Source organism: Thalia democratica, chromosome 6 (assembly GCF_965202585.1).
Source record: "Thalia democratica chromosome 6, ktThaDemo2.hap1.1, whole genome shotgun sequence".
Lineage (NCBI taxonomy): Eukaryota > Metazoa > Chordata > Thaliacea > Salpida > Salpidae > Thalia > Thalia democratica.
This window is the reverse complement of record NC_139170.1, coordinates 34,987,065-35,008,248: the sequence shown is the minus strand read 5'-3', so window position 1 is coordinate 35,008,248 and position 21,184 is coordinate 34,987,065. Positions and strand designations below refer to the sequence as shown.

Genomic DNA, 21,184 nt, shown 5'->3' with positions numbered 1-21,184 from the left:
ACTTCTACACCTTTTCTCTTTAATAACACAATAAATAGCTGGTTTTCGTGCACGCTTTAAGAAACAATCAGTAATTTTCATAAAATAAACTCATATTTTATTTACAGCAAAATTTCAAAGGAGATATTAAAAGTGATTTGGAAAAGAATAAACAAAATAACGGAGAAATTCTGCAAATTTTAAAAGAAACTAAAAATACTACCAGGTCAGAAATTTTATATTTCTTTTATTATAAATCAAACAAATCTTTGGTTTTTTTTATATAATATTTTTTTAAATTATTGATATAAATCAGGGTTGCCACTTTAACTGGAAACCTGAAAAAACTTGGAATTTGAGAAAATTTTGAAAAAAACCTGGAACTTTAACAATTTTCACATGTTAAGTAGTTAAATTTCAATTTGACTCAAAAAATATATTATTAAATAAAAAAATTTGTCATTATTTTTTTTTTCATTTAAAAAGTATTTAAAGTAGCTTTACAGTATCTTTTGAATTTTTTTATACTAATTAACACAGTTTCTTACCTTAAACTTAACTTTAGATTAAAAATAGACCCAAAAATGTGTACTTTGAAAAACCTGGAACAAATTTGGAAAACTTGGAAAAAAAATATTGGAAAAAATGAGTGGCAACCCTGTAAAAGTGAACTCTTCGTAAATACATAAAGTGACTAAAATTAGTAATTCTGTTCATAAACAACAATCATTTTACGAAAAATTATAATTTTGTTATTTAAAACCATAAAAATTAAACACAAAAGCTATCACTAGTTTTAATTTAAAATATAGTTTATGTGCTAGTGTTGGACATTTATGTGAAATTATACTTATTTCACTTCAATTGTCCATATGTCGATGCATGCATTAGAATAAGTTTTAAAACTTTTTTAATTAAAAATTCCTTCCAAAAGACAAGTTTCAAATAAATAATAACAACAGTTCTCTAATTTATATTTTAAATTCTACTCGGTATTTTTTGATTGACAAAGGCAAAATAACTACAATTTTGTATTCATTAATTGCCGTGTGCAAAAACAGGTGAGTATGTAAGCTGGCTATTAAAACCGTGCTGAGACACCTGCAGATTTCAACATGCAGATTCCAACATGCCGAAACACTTGCAGCTTCCAACATGCAACGAGACACCTGCAATTGTCAACATGTCAAGCCACCTGCAACTGTCAACAAGTCAAGCCATCTGCAACTGTCAACATATCAAGCCACCTGCAAAAGAGAGAGTAAAAATGTATATAAACGATGAAGCACATCTACAAATTAGGTTATTATACCTCAACTACCCTACGGAGCGGACCTAGGCCGCTTCAACGGGGCGACTCTTCCTTCGTGGAAGTAGTTGCAGCTTTTCACGTGAGACTTCGAGGCCGGAGACGTGAATGGCATTACGATACAAAATAGTTGGCTTGGGACTGCGCGGCCGCAGAGGTTAAGTATAGAACGATATAAAACAGCTTACGTGAGACTTCGTGGCCGAAGACGTAAGCTGTGGTACGATGTGAAACAATTTTGATAGGATTTCTACGTTTATAAATATTGTATTTTCCACCTTTATCGATATTGAAGTTCGTATAAGATTAATGTGTAGAAAACTCAAGCGTCGCGCACCATTTTAGATCGTTTGTTTGTGAAGGCAATAAATTGTACATAGTTTTTGTTGTTAATTTTATAACTAAATTAAGTTGCTATACCTATTTATACCCGTTAAAGATAGAGATATAATAATATCACTTTATTTTACATATAAATAAATATGTTATACAATACTAGTAAAACAAAGTTTGAGCTTTTTATTGTCATACAAAATTTTTGTACTTAAGTTTTGTCAAACTATTTTAAACACAAAAAGTAATTTGAATGAAAAACATTGCAGTAAAAAAGTACTACTACTAGTCTGTTTAATTGCATATTACAGTTTATTTTTTTATTCTCTGTTTTAGATAGTTAAAATTGTTTAAGAACTGATTATTATTTAATTTACTTTTTAGTTTTATATTTCATAGTTTTAAACTAAATTTAACACTTAACAATTAGATGCACAGGCTTAAACCTAAAAAAATGTTTGAGGTTATTTACAGTAAAGACTAATTTGAAATATTTGGTGTTTGAGCAACTAGTATTTACTAACTAAATTTTGTTGTTGTGTAAACACTATATATAAACACAACAGTATATATTGGCTCAACAGGTTCCATAGTGTAGCGGTTATCACGTCTGCTCTACACGCAGAAGGTCGCGGGTTCGAGCCCCGCTGGAACCTATTTTAAATAATTTTTGTGGTGTAACTTTCTCTAATAATATTTCCACACTTGATTACGAATAAATTTATACAAAAATTATTAAAAAAATTGAGTTTTAGTTATTTTAATATTTGACATCACCAAGTTTAATATTTTTTTGAAAACTATTTCACATACAAACTTTGCGCCTTTTGTTGCTCATTAAAACTTCTGTCCTCACTTTAAGATAAAAATGAAAATTTGCAAATGTATAAAGTAAAACCCGTCTGTTTTACTAATAATTTACTCAATTTATTTATACATACACAGTAAAAATTGCATGTAAATAATCAAGTTAATAAAAAACATAGCGCTGCGAGCAGGATTTGAACCTACGCGGGTAGACCCCAATGGATTTCGAGTCCATCGCCTTAACCACTCGGCCATCGCAGCTGCTTTCATGATGATGATAAAAGCGTATATATAACGGTTTAAGTACCTTGAAATGTGGTAGTCGACATGGAAGATTGACTAAACAATTGAACAATCATCTGCAAGTTCAAACAGCTTTTACGACTTTTAGTTTTCACCGACATATCAAAAAGTTTGAAAATAATTTTGTTGGATATTTTCCAAAGTGATTTAGATTGTCGCGTGAAGACTTGGCAATTATTTACAAGTTTTATTAATTTCTTTATTTAGAGAAGTGTCGTTCAGTGAAGTTAATTTTAATTTTTTCTCGAACAGAATCGCCACGTCATCTCGTGACGTCATAAGCTAACAGAAACTTCAAATGATGCTCGACAGGACAGACATGATGACGTCACAATCGGATCAAAGTGACGTCAAAACAATCGCGTCACCGGAAAACCGAATGATGACGTTACAAAAGGAAGATTTCGTCGATTTTGAAATTATATCGGACCAACAGGCGACCTCGATTCACGTTGATGACGTCATAAAGCAAATTACGGTTATTGCGTAACAATTAAAAGTTTTTACTCAAAACGTTTTTCTTATATTGTCCATTACTTAAAATCTTGAACTTTTTTAATTTTTCAACTTTTGTACAACTGACATGCTTTAAATTTTAAAGATTTTTTTGTAACTAAATTTCAAAACAATTTCCAAATAAACCTTAAAAGTTGTTTTTTAAGCTTTTTTTTATTTTTCAAGTTTCATATTGTTTCATCTCTAAAGTTAAATAGATTTTTTATTTGTTTATTTTTTTACTACTATAATGAAGTTAAACATAGTATACAGTTTTCAATGTGTTTTGTTTATGAAGTATAGTCTACATTATTAAGAAGTTTATTTGTTTTAATTACATTTTTACTTAAACTATTAAATTCTAATCAATGAATTTCAATTTCTCCTTGTTTTTATATTCGAAAAATTTAATGGAAATAAACTATAACCTCAATTGAATTTACATTTATGAGTAAAAAAGTCATTAAACTAAAATATTATAGCTTGTGTACATTTAATTAAGCTTAATAGTTTATTATTAAGCTAATTGTTTTTTACTTTAAGTTTTTGTTTCAAATTAGCTTTAAAGAATGATTTTATTTTCTTTATGAATGTTTAAGATTAATTTTTTTGTGACAATTGTAGCACTCTACGTCGTCCTTTAGTTACACAGGGTTGCCAAAAAACCTGACATTTGACAATTTAGGCTAAAAAACCTGGAATTTTGTACAGAATCACTAAAAAACCTGGAGTTTTAAACAATTTTTGCAAAATTTCAATTTAGCACGAAAAATCTATAATATAGACAAATAATTTTTGTCATCAATTTTTTTTTCTAAAAAACTCATTTAAGGTAGCTTTACAGCAGGGTTTCCCAAAGTGGGCCATGACAGATACTCAGGAGGCCATGACAGGAAGGGGGGGGGGCAGTAAATGGGCGACAGAGGACCATGAGGTCGTAATTTAAAACTTACATCAGGAATTCTGTAGTTACAGATGAAGAGCAAAAAAGGTCTTAGCTGTTTTTAGTGGTAATTTCTGGAGTAATCATTTTGGCCATAGCTTTTTTTAATGTCTTTAAAGATGGCCATTTGAAAAATAGTTTGGAAACCGTGCTTTACAGTATCTTTTTAAATAATTTAACAGAATACATTTCATTTTTCTTAAACTTATTTTAGTACTTTTGTAGTAAGGCTCATCAGGAATTGTATATTACTAAATTGGAATGAATACAAATTGAAATAAAATCATACTGTAGTTTAAAGTTTTGAAATATAAAATGACGTTATAAATATTTATGTTTTAAAACTTTAAACTACAGTATGATTTTGTTTCAATTTCTATACATTCTAACTTAGTAAGATACAATTTCTGATGAGCCTTACTACGAAAGTACTAAAGTAAATTTAAGAAAAAAAAATGTATTATGTTATGTTATTAAATAAGTTATGCACCGGAAAAAAGCTGTTCAAGTATCTTTTTAATGTTGTTATACTACTAAACAATGTTTTTAAAATTACCTTAAAACTAAAAATAGACCGAAAACGTTTAGTTTTAAAAACCAGGAAGAAATTTCTCTAAAAAATTCGGCAACCCTATTTACAACTCTAAACGAAAAAAATATAACTACTTTTTTAATTGCTTTTTTAAATATAAAGGAGTTTTAAACTATTTTTAGCTAAACTTCCATTATATATATTTAAACTTTATAATTTCTAGTAAATTTGCACTCAAAAATGTTTTGTAATTTTAGTTCAAATTTTTGAAGTTTTTCTACAGTATTATACATACTGGAACGGGTCAAATATGCACGAGGGGTCATTTTTGCACGAGAGTAAAAATAAAAGTTGAAAACTGATTTTAAAAAAACAAGGAAATAAAAATATACAAAATTAAAAACTTAAATTAATAAAAAATATATATATACCAAACTAGGGTTAGGGGTAAAAGTAAAATAATCTAAATTATAAAAAAGTATTACATATTTTCCCAACCTGTGCAAAATTGTCTTGGTGCAAGTTTGGCTCTTCGTGCAAAATTGTCTTGGTGCAATTTTGACTCCTACCCAATACATACACCCGAACACGAATTTTAAAAATGGCTTGAAGTGAGCTTTGTTCAATTTTAAAAAAATAATCAAAAACTTGAGCTTTCTTTGAAACATTTTCAACTTTTAAGTAGATCCAATTTTGAACGTTTGTAGAAAAATATTGGAGAAGTTAAATATTGCTCATACTCTGTACAATAATAATACAATTTCAAAAATTGCTAGAAGTCGTCTAAAAAACATTAAGGCTCACAAAGTATTTTTGACTAGTGTGAATATAGTCTATTTAGTCCTGGAAAAGACGTTAAAAGGTACCCGTGGTGTGCGACTCGATAACCGAAAGGTTCTTTGTACACAAAATCCTAGGACTGAATATTTTTAGCGCTTTTGTTGTCGCTCAATAAACTATATATATTAACAGAAAAATAGCAAATATAAAAATTGAAAATTTATTGCTGAGTTTTTGACAATACAGTATGAATAAAGCTTTTTAGTGATAATTAAATAATTTCTCAAGAGTATAACCGTAAAAGTCAAACATAAAAATTATTGTAACTTGATAAATAAAAGACACCAAGGTTGGACTTTCAGTCAAAAAAAAATATATGCACTACAATTCTGGAATAAAGATACTGTAAAAAAAAATAGTTGTATTATACTTCATATGTATGTTTAAGTTGTAATAAATGTGACTAGGTTTCAAATATGTACGAAGGAACACTTTTGCACAGAGGATCAATTTTGCACTAAGAGTCACTTTTGCACGGGTTGATTTTTTTTTGTTTCCTTCTTTTTGGTGTTTTGTACACTTATTTTTCTGTTTTTTTTTTTCTTTTGTTTTATATTTACTTTTTACTCTCGTGTAAAAATGACCTCTCGTTCAAAAGTCACCCTTTGTGCAAAGTGTCTTCGTGCAAAAGTGTCCCTTCATGCAGTTTTGACTCATCGTGCAAAAGTGACCCACCGTGCAAAATTTTCTTGTTCAAAAATGTCTTTGTACATATTTGACCACTCCCGAACAAATGCTGACAGGAGTTGTTTCTGAATTATTTAATGTTTATTAAATTTTTAAGTCTTGAATCTTTATTTTTAAAGCTATAGAATTAGATATCCAACCCATATATAACCATCATGTAATTTTTTTTTAATTAAAACTTTTTTATTAAGGCAAAATATTTGATTTATTTGCTTTTTTATTTCCTTTTAAAAAACCTATATAGTTAGCTGCAAATTTTTAAAAAGTAAATACATTATGTTAAATGAAACTTAATTTTTTAAGTGTAATTTTTAGCAATAAACAACAATATAGATTAAATTCTCATTGGATTATATTTAAAATACTTGTTTAAACAGTTTTTTAAACCATTAAGCTGTTTATTAAACATAAAAAGTACTAATTTTAAAAGATTCTATTAAGTAACAAATTTTGATTATAATAAAATTCCTAATTACTAACACTTAGAGCTGTCTCAAAATATTATTGCTCAAAAAGTCTTAACTTCTTATCATTAATATTTTTTATTAATATCTATGATTATGTATTAACTTCAATTAAAAAAATAATCCCTAATGACAAGGTTAAATTAAAATTAGTTTTGTTTTAATACAAATGTGCTCGTTCAAAAGTAACTATCAATTACTTTCAGATACAAAGTAACTGAAGTTGTACAAAAAAAATTAGATGAAAAATATTAGTGATTACAATTAAGTTTAGTGGTAGTTGAGTGCTAAGACTGTATTTTAGAACACAAAGTGAGTTATTTAAAACTTTTAACAAAAATTTTGAAACATATTAATTTAATAAAAGCTTTAAGGTACTTTAAGGTATTATAAAATAAAATCTGTGTATTTGGGTCCGCAGCTGGAAAAAATCATTCTTATTATCATTTTCCCAAAACTAATGTCCAGAAAGCCGAGACTTTAGTGAATTTAAAAGAGCTTAAAAGTTATGCTGAAGTTATGCTGGTTTGCGCGAAGTTAAAGGAATTCAAAAGAAGTCTAAATTGGACAATTATAAACTTAGAAATTAAACTATGTAAGAAAAAAATTTTAGAAACACTTATTTATAAAAATACTTTGTTTCTTTTTAAATTGTATTCAACCAAATTTTAGTTCACTTACAATTATTAGTATGTTTTCAGTTGTTTTGCAAACATTTTAAAACGGATTACAGAAAAAAGTATTTTTATTTTATTTTTTTTCTTTAGCCTGGTAAGCCTTTGAATTTTGTAAAAAAATGGCAACCTGAACCAAATGGATCTGACAAGGTTTCCAAAATTTATTTTTACAATCGTCCTCTTGGTAGAAACTTGGAAAATAGTCATCACCTTTACTTAATTACTTTTACTTTTAGCCGCCTTCTGGTTATTGCCCACTTTGGGAAAACATAAAAAGAGTCCTTTTCTTAATGTGACAAAAATCCCCAAATATTATCTGAGTCAGCATAGAAAATTTATAAAAATTTTATGTTTTAATTAGCTTTTAATATGTTTGGGTAACGTGGGTTAGGGTTAAGGATATAAGTATCAAAAAAAAAATTAATTGATGATTCAGGAAATATTAGGGGAAACAACTTGCTTTAAAATCGGACCCCCATAAAATAAATTTATACACAAACAACAAAATTTGATTTATTAGTAGTTGTATTAACAGTAAACAGTTTTTCTCGAACTTAAAATTTTTGAATTAGTGTTTTTAAGTTTTTATTTTATTTTCGTTTACAAATTTAACCCAACGCATCTTAAAAAACTTAAGAAACGGATAGAAGGTTCTAGAACATATTCTGTGATTACAAACTTAATGGTGACATAATATAGAGAGAGATAATAAACTTTTAGAATTTTCTGTAAATATCAGGAGCTTCTCTTTAAAAAATAAAAGAGAGAAGTAAGAGCTCTTAAAGTCAGTAGAGCGATAACTCTGATGAAAATCTTAATAGCCGATTTTGACTTTAATACTTTAAAGATAAGTTTCCTAACCTAAAAGGTTTATTCAATTAGCTGTATGATAATTTACAAGTATATTCATACCAATATTCAAAATAATTCAAACAATGTACGATAAAAAAGGGTCTAACACGAGTATTTTGTTCAAAACAGCCTATTATAACGTCTAAAGTACTTAAAATGTTAAAATTTAGATTACTATCCAAAGACGTTTATTAAATTAGCTACACAAAATATTGCAAGAATAATTTAACCAAAAATCGAGATACCTCAAATAATGCACGATAAAAAATATTTATTGCAAGTATTTTGTCCTAAACAGCCGATTTTGACGTCAAAAGGAGTTTTAATATTTAAAACTAATATTTTTAACCAAAGACCTTTATTAAATTACCTTAACGAAATAATACAACAATATTATTACCGAAAATCATGATAATTTAAATAGTGTACAATAAATAATGTTTATTACAAGTATTTTTGCTTAATTAGCCGATTTTGACGTGAAAATAAGTTTTAATACAATAAAACTAAGTTTCCTAATCAAAGAATTTAGTTAGCTGTATGATATATTACAAGATTATTAATACCAATATTCAAATGATTCAAATAGTGTACGATAAAAAAGGGTTTATTACAAGTATTTTGTTTAAAACAGCCTATTATAAAGTCTATAGTACTTTCAATATGTTTGAAGTTAGATTACTAACCAAAGACGTTCATTAATTAGCTGTACGAAATATTAGAAGAATATTATTACCAAAAATAGAAATAACTTAAATAATGTACGATAAACAATGTTAAATGCTAGTATTTTGGCTAAAAGAGCCGATTTCGACGTCATAAAGAGTTTAAACACTTTAAAACTGATATTTTTAACCGAACACGTTATTAAATTACCTTTACGAAGTATTACAAGAAATTTTATTACCAAAAATCGTAATAACTTAATAATGTACGGTAAACAATGTTTATTGCAAGTATTTCGTCTTAAACAGCCAAATTTGACGTCAAAAGGAGTTTTAATACTTTAAAACTAATAATCAAAATATTTTAAATGATGTACGATAAAAAACTGTTTAATAGAAGTATTTTGTTAAAAACAGCCTATTATAACGTCTATAGTACTTTTAATATGTTTAAAGTTAGATTACTAACCAAAGAGGTTTATTTATTTAGCTAAAGAAAATATTACAAGAATGTTATAACCAAAAATCGAAATAACACAAATAATGTACAATGAACAATGTTAATTGGAAGTATTTCGGCTAAAAGAGCCGATTTCGACGTCAAAAGGTGTTTAAACACTTTAAAACTAATATTTGCAACCGAACACGTTTATTAAATTACCTTTACGAAGTATTACAAAAATATTATTACCAAAAATCATAATAATTTAAATAGTGTACGATAAATAATATTTATTACAAGTATATCGTGTTAAACAGCCGATTTTGACGTCAAAAGGAGTTTAAATACTTTAAAAACTAAATTTTTTAACCGAAGAGGTTTATTAAATTACCTTTACAAAATATTAAAAATGTATTAAAACCAAAAATCGAAAGAACTCAAATAATGTACGATAATCATCGTTTAATGTAAGTATTTCGTCTTAAACAGCCGATTTTGACGTAATAAGGAGTTTTATTACTTTAAAACTAATATTTCTAACCGTAGAGGTTTATTTAAATAGCTGTTTAATATATTACAATAATGTTAATACCAATAATCAAAATAATTCAAATAGTGTACGATAAATAAGGGTTTAAAAAAAGTATTTTGTTTAAAACAGCCTTTTATATAGTCTATAGTACTTTTAATATGTTTAAAATTAGATTACTAACAAAAGACGTTTATTAAAGTAGCTTTACAAAATATTACAAGAATATTATAACAGAAAATCGAAATAACTTAAACATGTACGACAAAAATGTTTATTGCAAGTAATCGTCTTAAACAGCCGATTTTGACGTCAAAAGGAGTTTTAATACTTTAATACTAATATTTTAAACCGAAAAGGATAAATAAACTACCTTTACGATATTTACAAGAATATTATAATCAAGAATCGAAATAATTCAAATAATGTACATTTAACAATGTTTATGGAAGTATTTCGTCTCAATCAGCCGATTTGACTTCAATGAGTTTTAATATTTAAAAACTAATATTTCTAACCGAAGAGGTTTATTTAATTAGCTGTATGATAAACTATAAGAAAATTATTATAAATAATCAAAATGATTCAAAAAGTATATGATTAAAATGGGGTTTTATTCAATATTTTGTTTAAAACAGCCTAATATAACGTCATAGTACTTTTAATATGTTTAAAGTTTGATTAGTAACCAAAGAAGTTTATAAAAATAGCTGTACGAAATGTTACAAGAAAGTTTACAACCAAAAATCAAAATAACTAAAATAATGTACGATAAAAAATGTATGTTGCAAGTTTTTCATCTTCAACAGCCAATTTTGACTAAAAATTAGTTTTGATACTTTAAAACTTATAATTTTAACCGAAGACGTTTATTAAATTACCTATAAGAAATATTACAAGAACATTATAACCAAAAAACAAAATAACTCAAATAATGTACAATAAACAGTGTTTATTGCAATTATTTGGTCTTAAATAGCTGATTTTAACGTCAAATGGAGTTTTAATACTTTAAAACTAATATTTCTACCCGAAAAAGTTTATTTAGTCAGCTGTATGATATTTTACGAGAATATTAATAGCAATAATAAAGCTTATTCAAATAGTGTAGAATTAAATAGTTTTACAGAAGTATTTTGTCTGAAACAGCCTATTATAACGTCTATAGATTTTTAATATGTTTAAAGTTGGTTACTAACCGAAGACGCTTATTAAATTAGCTGTACGAAATATTACAGGAAAATTATAACCAAAAATTGAAATAACTCAAATATCGTACGATAAAAAATGTGTATTGCTAGTTATTCGTCTAAAAAAGCAGTTTTTATGTCAAAAGGAGTTATAATACTCTAAAACTAAAATTATTAACCTAAGACGTTTATTAAATTAGCTGTATGAAATACTGAAAAATATTATAACCAAAAATCAAAATAACTCAAATAATGTACGATAAACAATGTTTATTGCAAGTATTTTGTCTTAAATAGCCGATTTTGACGTCATAATGAGTTTTAATACTTTAAAACTAAGTTTCCTAACCGAAAAGGTTTATTTAATTAGCTGTATGATATTTTACAAGAATATTACAACCAAAAATCAACATAATCTAAATAGTTTACGATAAAAAAGAGTCTAATACAAGTAATTTGTTAAAAACAACCTATTATAAGGTCTATAGTACTCTTAATATGTTTTAAGTTAGATTACCAACCAAAGAAGTTTATTAAATTAGCAGTTCGAGTATTAAAAGAATATTGTAACAAAAAATCGAAATAACTCATATAATGTACGATTAACATTGTTTATTGCAAGAATTTCGTCCTAAACAGCCGATTTGACGTTAAAAGGAGTTTCAGTACTTTAAAACTAATATTTTTAACCGAAGTGGTTTATTAAACTACTTTTACGAAATATTACAATTATATTATTACCAATATAATAATAATTCAAATAGTTTACGATAAATGATGTTTATTACAAGTACTTCGTCTTAAATAGCCGATTTTGACGTCAAAATGAGTTTTAATACTTTAAAACTAAGTTTCCTAACCAAAAAAGTTTATTTAATTAGCTCTATGATATATTACAAGAATATTATTACCAATAATTAAAAGAATTCGAATAGTGTACGATAAAAAAGGGTTTAATACAAGTAATATGTTTAAAACAGCCTATTGTAGCGTCTATAGTACTTTTAATATGTTAAAAGTTAGATTACTAACCAAAGACGTTTATAAATTTAGCTGGACGAAATATTACAATAATATTACAACCAAAAATCTAAATAACTCAAACAATGTATGATAAACAATGTTTATTGCAAGTACTTTGCTTTAACAGCCGATTTTGACGTCAAAAGGAGTTTTAATACTTTAAAACTAATATTTTTTACTGAAGAGATTAATTTAATTAGCTGTAAATTATATTATTAGAATATTAATATCATTATTCGAAATTATTTTAATAGTGTACGATGAAAAAAGGTTTAATACAAGTATTTTGTTTAAAACATCCTATTACAACGTCTATAGTACTTATAATATGTTTAAAGTTAGATTACGGACCAAAGAAATTTATTAAAATACCTGTACGAAATATTATAAGAATATTATAACGAAATTTTTCATGAATGAAAACACATTTAAATTAAACTCTTAGGAAAGTTAATAGTCTATGTTTACAAAAGTAGGTAAATATCGTTTAATAAAATTTGAAAAACAAATTTAAAACTTTTTTCGACTATCTTTATTACATCTAATATAGGTTGAAGTTTTCTAAAGGTATTGTTTTTTATACTTTAGTTGTAAAAAATTTATATTATGAAAATTTATTTTCTCAATAACTTTAAGTTTATTACATTTAGGGCAAGTGTAAAAGATTATATTAACTACTCAAAATAAAGATAAATTTAATGTTTTAAGTTTTGTGCATAGCTTTTAAAATTTTTACTACTACAGGTTATAAACATAATATTTAGATTATAATTAATTTCAAAAATCTATTTGGCAGTAAAAATGATCATATATATCAACATCAATAAACTAGCTTATTTAATGTCTTATTAAGTACTATATTATTTATAACTAATTACTAACAGCTGTAACTTAAAACGTTTTTTAAAGGTTACTAAGCTATTATTTCAAACTTAAAGTAATATATGAGTTTAAAAGTGTTTTTTAATAACAGATTAAAGATAAAACAAGTACAGATCAATGGAATTAATTTCAAAGTAAAGTTTTAACTTTAGCTAAAATATCATACATTTATAAGACAACTAACTTATATTACATTAAGAGATTTTAAAAAGTATTAAGTTCATTTTGCAAATTTGTTACATCTCGCACTCATACATCAAGTATTATTCTAACTATTGATTATGGAAGATTAAAACTAGTTTGTGTTTTATAAAAAATTTTCTAACTGGTATAAAGTATGGATGAAGTTCAACATTAGTTGAATTAATTTGCATACCATTAAACGTTTTTTAACAAAAACAATGTTAATAACTACTAAAATATTACTAAAATATATTTTTTGTTACAATAGTACTTCACAATACTTAAACTATCTCAAAATATTATTTAATCGTTAGTTTAGATGTATTGTTTATCTGAAAATACTCAGACATTGCGTAAGACCGTTTTTATAGTATTTTATATACTCAAACGAATGTTTTGAAAACATAGTTTTGTAAATCAACTTCAACAAAAACTTACCATAAACAGTATAGGTACATTAGCTTTTTTTCTGCTTTATTTAAAAAACGAAGAATAAAATTTAGTTAATTTAAGATACAAGAAATTAAACATTTAATTTTTTTTTTGGTGAAATTTTTGATGTTTAATAAATCCTAAATAGCTAAATATATCTTTTAATTGTGTTTTTTTATCACCAAAATTTTGCACAACTTGTTGTTTATATACCCTAAAGTTAATGATTGTTTGAAAGTAAAACTAACGTACATTTATTTACTTAAAAAACCTTAGTACACGTTTTTCTACTTTGTATCAACAGCATTAAATCACACATAAATTATTCACTAAAAATTTCTTATATAAATTTTATATTTTTTATTAGTTATATATTTTTCTACACACCATGTTAATGTTAAGTGAACTATTCGAGTGCTGTTAAAACGAGGTTTTACATCAATTTTTTTTTTTCTACAGAAAATGTTTAGACTTTGCAACACGAACAGTTTTAAAGCACATACTTCTTTAATCATGTTAACTGCCATACTTTTATGTACCCAAGTTATAGCTGTAAAAGAAATAAGTCAAAAGAAGATGACACTTAACGACTTGTCTTTTTTTAAAAACTACTTCTGTAAAAATCAACAAGAGACTGTGATTTAGTTAAACTTTTGGCAGAGCAGATATTTGGGCAACTGCGGAATGATAGCAGCTATGGCGACGTTGGCACTTGATAAGGAAATTTATAACAAAGTTGTTCCTAAAGGCCAAAACTTAGTCCACAATCCGCACCAGTGTCTGAACAATGACCCGTTGCTGTTCACCTTCAACCTTTACAAACAAGGAAAGCTCCAAAAAGTCGTCGTCAACGAAAGCCTACCTATTGACGAAAGAGGCTTTTTTGTTTACTGCGCCAGTTTAAACTATAACTTCGTTGGTCCGCTGCTGGAAAAGGCGCTGGTTGAATTGCATTTTGGCGGGAAATACGAGCTGACACGCGGGGTCAGCGCGGCTTTCGTGCTCTCAAGCATGACCGACTGCTACATTGAGGAGTATCCGACAGACCCGTTCGGTTCGAGTTTCGACGCGAAAGACCTGATCCGTCACGGAATGAAGACAAGATCTCAGATGGCCGTGTATTTCAAAGAAGATAATAAAAAATACTTGATGCACAAAGGACATTACTACACTCTGGTTGGAATGAAAGACCTCAAGGTTGTTTTGTACAACCAGTTCGGTAGGATTTTCGCCGTTCCGAGATTTCCGTTCTTTTCTAATGTTCTCGGTGTAGATATTTGTTATTTTGAGAATAATATATTCAAAATTCCGGAAATCAAAACTTCTGTGGAATTAAATAGTAGTTGGGCAAATATGGAAAATACTGAAAATGAACAGCTTGTTGTTTACGATTTGATAGTTCTAGAAAACGATACAGAAATTCTCATAAACTTTATGAATAAAGTTAATGTTTTTTATCATAAAGCAAGAACTTTTTTTATTTTAACCTATGATGAACAAAAAAAGGGTACCGGTATTTCAAAAATTGATATTTATAATAAAAGGGATTATTCGCTTAGAAAAAATATGAAAAGAGGCAAGTACAAAGTAGCTATTATAAATCATAACAAAGTTGAAATGTGTGAATCGTGCAGAGAATTTTCCGATGAAAACAAAGTAGTTTTTCGGCTTGCTGCTTCAAAAACGTGCTCAGTTGAAAATACTTCAGAAGAAGAAACTAAACTGATTGGTTATGTTCTTTCACAATTTCTTGATCCAAAAATTTGAGTAAATGTTTCAGTAAAAAAAATCAATTTAATTAAACTGAGCTTTTAAGGTTAACGTCATGACAAAACCTCTAGTACTATTTTTATTGCTTAAATAAATTCACAAGGTCATGAACCTATTTCCTAAATGGTTTAATTTTTACAACTATTAAAAAGTACCAACAATAGTGTATGCGTTTAAAAGTTTAAATATTGATTTACATGCTAATTTTATAATCTATTTTTTAATGAATGAAAAAAAGTTCTGAATAACATTTTTTGTAGATTTTGAACAACGCTCTTTAAATTTTTTACGAAGCTGTCATCAACTAACTCTAAACTAATTTTTTTAAATACTACTAGTATTTACTTGAGAAAAGACTTAATATACTAATTAGAATTAGTGATGTACCAGACTCACTATCCGGGTCCGGGTCCGGCCGGATATTGCCATTTTTGTCTGATATCCGGATCCGGCCGGACTCTAATTTGAAAAAAAAGTCCGGATCCGGCTCCGGCCGGATTCTAATTTGAAAAAAAAAGTCCGGATCCGGTTCCGGCCGGATTCTAATTTGAAAAAAAAAGTCCGGATCCGGGTCCGGCCGGATCCTAACAGAGATCCGGCCGGACCCGGACCTAGTTAGTAAAAAAGAACATACTGAAAAGTATTTTTTCAAAAACAAAATTTAGTAAATTAATAAGAGTCATTTTCCTCAGTTAAAATTAAACACCTACCGTGATTGGTTCATTTTGTACACGTGACTAATTTACATTTGTTTAAATTTTAACTATGAAATAAACATTTTAAAATGCAACTCTTTACATATGTTGTAAAATTGAAAACTTTTGAATGAATACTTGCATTATTTATTGTTTAAAGTTGAGCTCAGAGAATATTTAGAGCTAATACGGTTGAATGTACGAGCTAATGAGAATCATATGACGAAATGTTTCAAACTAAATACTGATGCAACAAAACATCAGAACATGACAGGCAGTTTATATGTAAGCAGTTAGTTAGTTTGGTGTGCAGCTTGAAGCAACAAAATATCTTGAACTTTTTTTTGAATGCTTATTGTAAGTAGTGTTTTGTTTTAAAAGTGAATATTTCAACTGGTGTTTAATTGTTTAAATATTTAAGCCAGGTTTAAAGTTTAACAGTTTATTAAAAACTTTACAGTTTCTTGTTTACTAAAAATTTTATTTAATTTTAAGTTTATTGTTTTAAGTCTTTTAATATAGATTTAAATAGCTTCCAGTTTTTAAAGTGTTACCAAAGTAGTTAATAATTTTGTATATGCTAGTATTTCTTGTTGTGTTTTATATAAAAGATTCATCACTCAAAACTGTCGTGTCTGATTATAGAAAGTAGTCTCAATTAGAATTTAGTATTTGTTAGATATTAATTAAATAAGGTAGGATTTAATTAGGATGGGTAGTACTAATAAGTTAAGTGTACCACAATCAGTCCACAACTTTACTACCAAATAGTCAACCTTTGCTAGCTGTTCTACTGATTATTAGATTAAAGTATTTTTCAGTTTTTAAAAACCTCATTCTGACTCAGGCTTGTTTATACTCACTCTAGCTAGTTTTATTGACTTAAACAGTGGCAACCCTGCTAGTTTGAAAATTTTTGGGAATTTTAGAAAATCTTGGACTGCCTCAGGCTAGTTTAGTTTTTTATAAAAACTCAGGCAAGTTTTCTTTTAAATTTTGAACGAGTTTGAGCTGATCCAGTTTTCAATATTTGGTAATTTTCTAGTGTATTTTATTCAAGAACTTGATTTAAGATTTTTAATTGTAAATAACACCTAAATTTGTAAACCTTGTGGCTAGCTGTTCTACTTATTATTAGATTAAAGTTCTTTTTTTTTCAGTTTTTAAAAATCTCATTCTGACTCAGGCTAGTTTATATTATTGATGTAGCGGACTCACTATCCGGGTCCGGCTGGATATTGCCATTTTTGTCTGATATCCGGATCCGGCCGGATTCTAATTTGAAAAAAAAGTCCGGATCCGGTTCCGGCCGGATTCTAATTTGAAAAAAAAAATCCGGGTCCGGTTCCGGCCGGATTCTAATTTGAAAAAAAAATCCGGGTCCGGTTCCGGCCGGATTCTAACTTGAAAAGAAAGTCCGGATCCGGGTCCGGCCGGACCCGAAATTGTGGGTCCGGTGCATCACTAATTAGAATTGAATTAGAATAAGATTGAGATTTAAATAAAAAGAGACGTATATCAATCTAAATATTTTTTATAAATAAATACTTGATGTAAATAATTTGTTAATATGGTTTACATTGGACCCGCAACTAGTAAACATTATTTTAGTAATTTCTCTTTGAAAACTTGTAAGTAAAAAGCAAAGATTCTAAAACGTTTAGTGCTACAAATTAAACTAAACAAACTAATTTTAAAAATGTTATGCAAGTTGGTGCATGACAATTTCAGGTGCTTTAGTCAAAATTTTGATGTATCTAAAAGCCGAAAATCAACGGTTAAATAAAAAACTATCAAAAAAATGCTTTAAAACAATAAGTTTTTGTTGCTAATTTCTTTGATTAAAAAAGGTATTTTAAAGATTTAATTTAAATAATCATTAGATATCTTAATCCACACTTTTTTATGAAAATAAATTAAATTTGTAGTTTTTGCATGCTTTTTATCGACACCCTAGTAATTCTTTTAAATTAAGGAATTTTCGCATGTGCTGAAAAATATATGCATATATTTTAAAATCCTCATTCAGAAGGTTAATAAAAAATAACAAAACATTTTCCGGGTAAGCTATTTTTAATAAGATGGAAGCAATCGAAGATTAATTAGCCAACGTACTTGTCGAAAACACAATTGCTTCGCAATGACTCCTTTTTTATTGTGTATTTAAAATGTCTTTTTTTGCTCATTTTTTCTGTTTATCCAAAGTAGTCAAGTATAATGTTTTAAATGAGCACATAAAGTAGGTAAACTTTCACATATGTTTTTTAAACAAGTAAAATAGATACTTTGAAAATACCCGTTTTGATATAAAATTTAAAAAGCCAAAATATATTTTTCAATATATGTTTAAATATTTAAAACAAAAAAATATGTATAAGTAAAAATTAAAAGACAGTTAGTTGTGAAATAACACACATTACAGAAACTGTCTGCTATTTATTTACCTTCTGCATTAAAAACAAATTTTATACAAATGATAAATGCTTTGTCCTAAATAACCTTTAGAAGAATTTTTAATTTCATAAGATCGAAATAATACAAACTTAGTTAAAAAAGTATCAACCGTTATAAATTTGTTCTTAAAATATTGTTCATCTTTGAATATTCCTAGAATTTCATCCTCGTTCTTTTATTTTAAATTGATTATGTCGATTTTGTTTTAAATGCAAAAAAAAATAGAGTACTTTAAAGTGCAACAGAACCATATAGTTTAGTTAAAGTTTGTTGTTAGTGTTAACTTGCTATTTTTTTATTATTATTTATCAACCTATCTATTAAAATTACTAAAAATTTGAAAAACTAATAAAATGTTTCAAAAAACTAAAACAAGACCTAAAATAATTATTAAGTATAAACAGTTAAATGATTGTTTTATGTAAATTATAATTTGTTTAGTATTTCTACTTATTCCTCTATACACGAGTCTTTTACAACAGTTTTTAGTGCTTTTAAAATTTTATTATTAAAATACTTAATTTATATTCTGTTTAACACAATTTACTTTATCGAACACTGTAAATAAATCATTTAAGAAGTAGGCTTTTGTTGACTGACTTTACATGACATTCAAATAAATGGAAAAGCAAGTAAAAAAGTAATTTCATAAACCAAGGTAATAAATTGTCAATTACTAATTAAAATTTATTTTTTTATATCTAAACACAATACAATTTACAATTATTAAAAACAAAGTTGTTTAACAACTAAAGTTTTAAAATTCTAGGTTTTAACACGATTTGTACAAATCTGAAGGTTTTTTAAGTTTTCAAAAAGTTCAGTTCTCTTTTGTTAAAGATGTCAAATTGAAGGTTTTGTGGCCACCCTGAGAATAAAAATCAAAGGATAAACTTTAAAAGAATCAAACTAAAAAATAGTGTATATTCTTAATAGAAAAACAGATATTAATATCATACTAGATAAATTTTCAGCTAACTTTAACTGAGTTTTTTTATTTTTAATAGTCTTTATTACTTGTATCAATGTTTTTAGCATCAGTTTTAAAATAATTTCTTTACTTACAAATGTTTAATACTACTAGGTCTTCCGTTTCCTTAAATTATATTTTTATTTTTAGAGACTTTATGACAATCTAAGATTGTTTAAAAAATTTTCTAACTTTAAAACAGCCAAAAGAGTAACAAACTTTAGCGTTTAAAAGTCTTTACCTAAAATAAATTATATTTGTATAGGTAATTTAATTATATTAGTAGTTATGAACAAAACTACTATGTAATAAAGGTTCAATGTTATGTTAGTTATAAAAACACAAGCTTAAACTAAACTTTATTCTTGTATTTTTGATGACGACATTAAATATATATACATACAACATTTAATTCTTTTTTCATGCCTCAAAAACTTATTAGAATAGCAATAAAACTTGTTCTTAAGGAAAAAAATAAAAATAATTTAATTTTAAGATCAACTTTAGGTTATGATTTTCAATATTAGTTATTTTAAGTTAAAACTTGAAATACTAAGTATATTTGTTATTATAAGTTAAGAACTATTTTTTTTATACTAAAAAATAACTTAAAAAATAAATAAACTTTCGCTTAGAACTTAGGTAAGTCATTTGTTTTTAATGTGGTATAACTAATAAAATAAGAATTTATTATAATTAACACTTACTTAAAAGTTTACATTAAATACTAATAAAGTTTTCATATATTTTTAAGCATTACATAATCTATAACTAATTTGTCGTCATAGTTATTTACTTATTGTTTTTATTACATTAGGAGTACAATTAAAATTTATATTTTTATTTAAAACATTTTTAATCAAAACTTAATATATAGACAAACAAAATTTATACGAAGTTTAACTAACTAAAACTTTTAGTTAGTAGATAAAAAGATTCACAACATAACTAAACAGAAGCGTAATTCAACAAAAACAAAAGGAACATTATAAGTTAAAAAATTAGGCATGGTAAGAAAAGGCTCGTGGAAAAACACAAAAAGATAACAAAATATTTGAGAAAATATAAAATGTAAACAGTACTATATTATATTTTATTTTTCGTATTCAAATCAAAACATAAAATTAGAAAATCATTTTCTAACAAAAACTGGCCTAAATTAAAGAATTAACATAGAAGTAGACAGAGTTTCTCACAATCTTTAATAAGCATAGGTCTTTTTGAGCTTTTAAAAACTAAAAATATAGTTAACAATAGCCTGAAGGTGTGACAACCCTGATAAAACAACTTGATTTTTTTCTATGTTATTACTAAACAGCTTGATAAAACTTGTATTCTGTTTTATTTCTTATTAGTATGTTCCTCTTTCTACCAATGCACAAAGTAGATCATTAGTTAGCTTACTAGTGTTGTCAACCAGAAGTCACACCAGAAAGTGTGTCACAACTCATCTAACTCCATGACTTTTATTCTAAGAGACAAGAAAGCTTCGCCAAAAAAACATCCATGCTTATTTTTCTTATGAAAAGTTCCTTTATTAGTTTATATGTTGACGATGTAGTTCGTTAACTAATTTTAAACTTCATCAAATTTTTTATCTTTTACTTTCGTATTTATGTATAAGATTGAATCTTGGATTGCCATTTTTTTAAAACTATGAACTTTAAAAAGTTTAAAAGTTATTTTTAAACTAAATGTAAAAGTGTTTTTACTAATTCACAGATCAAA

At 26.5% G+C, this 21,184-nt stretch overlaps 2 non-coding genes across 2 annotated transcripts; one reads left to right on the top strand and one right to left on the bottom strand.

The window, feature by feature from the left end:
• Positions 1-2,204: 2,204 nt before the first annotated feature.
• Trnav-uac (transfer RNA valine (anticodon UAC)) lies at positions 2,205-2,277 on the top strand. Its single transcript has one exon. It is a non-coding gene; the product is annotated as a tRNA-Val (tRNA).
• A 330-nt stretch (positions 2,278-2,607) lies between these two features.
• Trnas-cga (transfer RNA serine (anticodon CGA)) lies at positions 2,608-2,689 on the bottom strand. Its single transcript has one exon. It is a non-coding gene; the product is annotated as a tRNA-Ser (tRNA).
• Positions 2,690-21,184: the final 18,495 nt, after the last annotated feature.